The following is a 5,279-nucleotide window of genomic DNA, read 5'->3' as shown; positions in this document are numbered from 1 at the left end:
AGCCTATAACTGATTGTTCTTGTTGTTAAGTGCCGTTGAGTCGGGTCTGACCCATAGTGGCCCTCTATAGGGTTTCTGAGGAGCAACTGGTGAGCTTGAACTGCAGACCTTACAGTTCAAATGACTTTGCACTCTGGCGCATTAACCCACACTGATTGGAATACCTTAAAGGGGGCTAGAAATTGCCCAGTGAAAGAGACCTCCTGTGGAGCTTTTGCATTGCATAAGACCATAAGTAGAAACCAAAATCCCATCCAGAATTGTCTGAGGTGAGAAATTTCCACTGGAAAGGACGAGTAGACCAGCCTGGAGTGCCTAGAAGAATAGGCGATACTTCGTGACGAAAGACCAGCAGGAAAAATCAGAAACAATAATGGCAGTATGATTGATTACTACAAGAACAAGCAAGCTGTTCGCCTGGGAGCCTGGGTCCCCTCAAAGTTAACTCTCTTCCAAGATTAAGACTCAAGGGGAATACACGAGCAGGCATGTGGTCTGGCTGGCGACCACGTTGGTCACTGATAAGGGGAAGAGGGGGTTAAAAACAGCAATGAAGTTGGAATCTAAGTCCAACCACATTCAATAGACTCCTGTGAATCCAGGAGGAGACCTGGATGGCCAGCAGTTACAGCAAGACCAAAGGAATCCTGGGTCCAGAGGCAGTGACATGGCCACAGAGGACTAGAGCGGAGAATGAAGCGTCCAGCTGATATGAAGTGAGGGGAGATGCACAAGAACACCCATACTTGCAGATAAGTACCCACTTGACCTGGCTTCCATGGCTGGATGATCAGAACTCAATTAGAAGGAGAAAGAAGTCGGGGGGTGGGGAGAATAACCCACTACAATTTGATGAACTTTACCTATATGTATAGATGTAGTAACTCAAAAAAGGGAACAAATCTTTACAGCAAGGACCACTCCCACCCCCTAGGTACACAGGGTCGACAGGGATGAGCTACTTAGACATTGGTTACCCAAAATGGTGGTAGTGGTGGGGGCTATAAAGGTAAGAAGTGACTGGCTTACAAGCTTTCAAGAGGAAGCCTAGTTCCAGACAGGGCAGGGGTAGGTAGAACCTCCACTGAATGATTTCCAATCTGTTGGGACTGGGCTGGCAAAAGGAAATGGGGATAAGACTCTTGTGGTACAATAGTGAATAATTGCCATCAGAACTGACTATGAGGGTTGGAAATGTAGAGGTAAATGAGTTTTTTTTTTTTGGCAAAAAGAGGGGAGTAATTGATTTGCAGCCCAGGAGTGGAGGTCCCTGGGACCATCAAATGAGAAGAGCAGAGAGCGTGACCCTACCCAGAGAGGCAGTGATGCCAGGCATGGAGACAGAGATGATGACGATGGACAGATGGAGTGACTGGGGACACGGGACTCAGGAAGGGAGAGGGGCTGTGTGCTGACAGCTGGGGGGCAGGTCTGTGGGGGGTATCCTTTGGTTATTTGATGATGCATGGAGTGGATTGTAATTATTGCAGTAAAATGAAATACGACAGGATGAATGTAAAACTGATGTTCTCCCATGTAAACCCACATAATTCACAATAAAAACTTAAAAGAAAAAAGATGAGAAGGCAGGGAGGGGCAGAGAACCCTGCAAATGGAAACTGGAAACCATGGATGGAAATATTAAGAGCGTTGACCCAATGCAGGATTGCAACTAATATAATGAAACAATTTGTATGGAAAAAGAATTTGCTGTATAGACTTCTACCTAAAGCACAATAAAACAAAACAAAACAAAACAAAAATAAATAAATAAATGAAGTTAAACATGGCTTTCCACGCAACATATTGAAATTTCTTTAGGGGATTGGAAGTATTTTTTTTTTAATATTTCAGGGTTTATTATGGAATAAAAAAGATAATTTTACTTGAAGATCTAGAAAAATTCTAGATGAAACACAGGATTGATAATCAGTGTCTTGCAGAATAAAATACAGTTTAGCATCTTCTCCACCTCCCCAAAAAAGAATTATGCTGTTGCTTGCTATTGAGTTAAAGACAATATGACATCTTGGAATAAGTTTTAAACTTTAATTATAAGAAATATAGGAAATGGAGACAAAAAATAAAAAGTGAGGGAAAAAAGAAGATAAGTTCATATTGTGTTAAGTGGAAGTGACAAGTTAAATAATATTTTTCTTTCTTTCTAAAAATTAAGGTATTTGGGAAAAAATCAACTTTTATTTTAGGAGAGAATGATATTTTTGATGACAAAAAAGATCACAACCACCTTATCTTTCAATAATGATTCAATTTTCTAAATATAACAATGAATTATTTTTATCTTAATAAATTTATTATACTTATTACATGTCAAAATGTTTTTTTAGACATTCATTTACCATATCATTTTTATTGTTACAAAATGTTTCCCCTTCAAGTCATATACCTAACCAAAACCTATACAATGGACTGAGATTTTTTTTTTTTCATTGTGAATTGGGTGAAGTTTTACATAATAGATCATATATTTATTATATTATATAGATTATATTCAATGAATCATACACTTAGTTTCATCTCAAAGATTGTAATCCCCTTAATGTAACTTCTGGTGTAGTGCTGTAGGATCACCACTGGACTGCAAACCACAAGGTCAGCAGTTCAAACCCACCAGCTGCTCTTCGGAAACCCTATACAGGATCACTATGAGTCAGAATCAACTCGACGGCGCTTAGCAATAACAACAATGTAACATCCCTTATCCCACTTTCTCCCTGTGTTTCCTGTTTCCATTTTTCCTTTGCCAACTCTTCTGATAGGACTTGCTGCAGCCATCTTGAGAGTGTGAGAATGGCTTTAGAGATGAATAAACATACATATTTGCATTGCAGAAACCTACCTGTGGGGTATGAAGACAAAGGTATGATTTCATGTTTTTCCTACCAGTGTACACCTCCAAGGAATCTCCCACTTTCTGAGTGGTTGGATCTACTCAGAGGTTGTGAGCCCTAGCGGGGAGCTATCTACAATAATCCCATTAAGGTAGGCCCTGTTCCAAATCTGCAGTCAACCCTGGCCATCCCTGGATTGATTCTCACTAGGATAAGTGGCTGAACAGATGCATGGGATAGACAAAAAAAGGGTGGGGGACAAGGAAAGAAGGCTGGTAATCTGTGTGGGCCTGCTGGATACAGTGTGGCCCTTCTTGAACTGCCTCAGGTGACAGTGAAGGCAAGAGGCCAGTAGGTGGTGAAGCATACCGCTTATTGGTGGTGAGAAAGCCATTGACTTCTGTTTCTCATTGTGTTGCCTAGTTTGTTTGTTTGTTTTCCTACTTCTTGCTCACCCAACGGGAGACAGCAACTGCGACCATGCAGCCAAGGCTGTGCCCTCTACAAACCCACCAACTGGGCAAGAGCCAATACCAGTTGCTATACACCAGAGCATAAATAAGGAAGACCGTAGAAGAATTGATGCATTTGAATTATGGTGTTAGAGGAGAATATTGAAAGTGCCATGGGCTGCCAAAAGAACTAATAGATCCATTTTTGAAGAAGTGCAGCCAGAGTCCTCCTTGGAGGCCAGGATGGCCAAACTTCGTCTTTCATACTTTGGACATATTGTCAGGTGGGACCAGTTGCTGGAGAAGGATACCATGTTTGGTAAGGTGGAGGGTCAGAGAAAAAGAGGAAGACCTCCAACGAGATGGATTGACCAAGTAGCAGCATCAGTGGATTTAAGAGTGGCAACAGTAGTGAGGTTGGCCCAGGATCGGACAGTGTTTCGTTCTGCTGTGCATAAGGTCGCTATGGGTTGGTACCAACTCAATGGCACCTACCAACAACAATACACCAGAGCAGTAACTACAACTAACATCAGCTAAATACACTCTGAACTGAACTATATGAACAGTGAATAGAGGATTGTGTAGAAGCTCATCTCCTAATCATACCCATCAGGAGGCAGTTGGTGAGTGTCTAAGAAACACCAACATATATTCATCAAATTAATACAAATGCAATATGACCACAATGCCTAGAAATCAGCAGAAAACTTGTGTTGAAGAAACAAGATAGAGTAGCTCAATCAAACCACCAAGAGGCAGAGGTTCACGGTGGAAGAGTGAGAGAGTGGCATCCCCAACCATAGATGGAATTCCTTTAGGGCTAGGTGATGTCTATGGTCAGGGCTTTGAATCTGGAAGTAGATCAATGCAGGCCCTTAAGACGGCTGAGATTCGAGTCTTTGTTCCCAGAAGTGACTCTTTCAGCTCCAGGGAACTGCTAGGGGTGGGGTGGCTGGTTGTGAGAGTTTCTGCTAGTCCAGGGCTGACCAGGGAACAGCTCTGCACATTCTGCTTTTCTGAAGAGGCAGAGTTCATGCACCTCCAACCTTGGGGATGGTTCACCCATTGCTTGACTCACAACAGCTGGCCCTAACCTCTGGCAGAGCAGGGGTGCTGTAGGGGCTGGTAGAGAGTGGAGGCTGCCCACACCTCTGATCAACAGGAGAATGTGGGGAACAAGAAACATTTTTCTCGTTGCCAGCCATCGGTGTATGTCTGTACAATCAGGTTGCTTTCTGGATCGAAAGCTGCTTGCAAAAGTTCAAGCTGACAGCACTGAGCAGTCCAGCCACCAGTTCACCTGTCTTTCTCCTCTCTTGCTGTCCTAGTCAGTTCCTTTTCCTAATCAGTATTCAATCCACTTCTCTATCCTTTCCTCAAAAGCTAAAGGTTCCAGGATTATCATCTATATGTGTTTCATTTGTTCTCTTATATCTTTGTTGTAGAGATGTTGTGTAGCATATCTGCCTAGTCCACCATCTTGCCAGAAGTCTTGGAATAAGACTTTCATTGTCTCTCTGCTGTGCAGTCTGTTGGTCCCTAGATTTACATAGGAGGCTTCTATTTGAAAATCTAGAAAATAACTTCTTTTCTTCAAAAAAATGTTTCTCACCACATTGTTTAGCAAAATGTAAGAGTAACTTTTTAATTATTAATTTATATACTTACACAGTATTTAGTATTTTAGTCCAGATTATTGTTGCTGTTGTTTTGTTTTGATGATTTCTACATAGAAATAATTTCTTTTACAGATTGGTCAGTTAAACATTAACCTGTAAAATTAAAAACATTTCTTAGTGTGTCTCAAGGTAGAATGAAGGTCCTAATGATACACCACAAACCGACTGCCATTGAGTAGATTTTGACTCATAGAGGCATGTATAGGGTTTTCAAGGCTGTAAATCTTTATGGGAGCAGAAAGCCTTATCTTTCTCCCTCGGAGCAGCTGGTGGGTTTGAACTGCCAACCTTAT

The sequence above is a fragment of the Chrysochloris asiatica genome, unplaced genomic scaffold (genome assembly GCF_000296735.1).
Source record: "Chrysochloris asiatica unplaced genomic scaffold, ChrAsi1.0 scaffold00018, whole genome shotgun sequence".
NCBI classification, from domain to species: Eukaryota; Metazoa; Chordata; class Mammalia; order Afrosoricida; family Chrysochloridae; genus Chrysochloris; species Chrysochloris asiatica.
The sequence above is the reverse complement of the archived record's forward strand: the minus strand, read 5'-3'. Positions refer to the sequence as shown.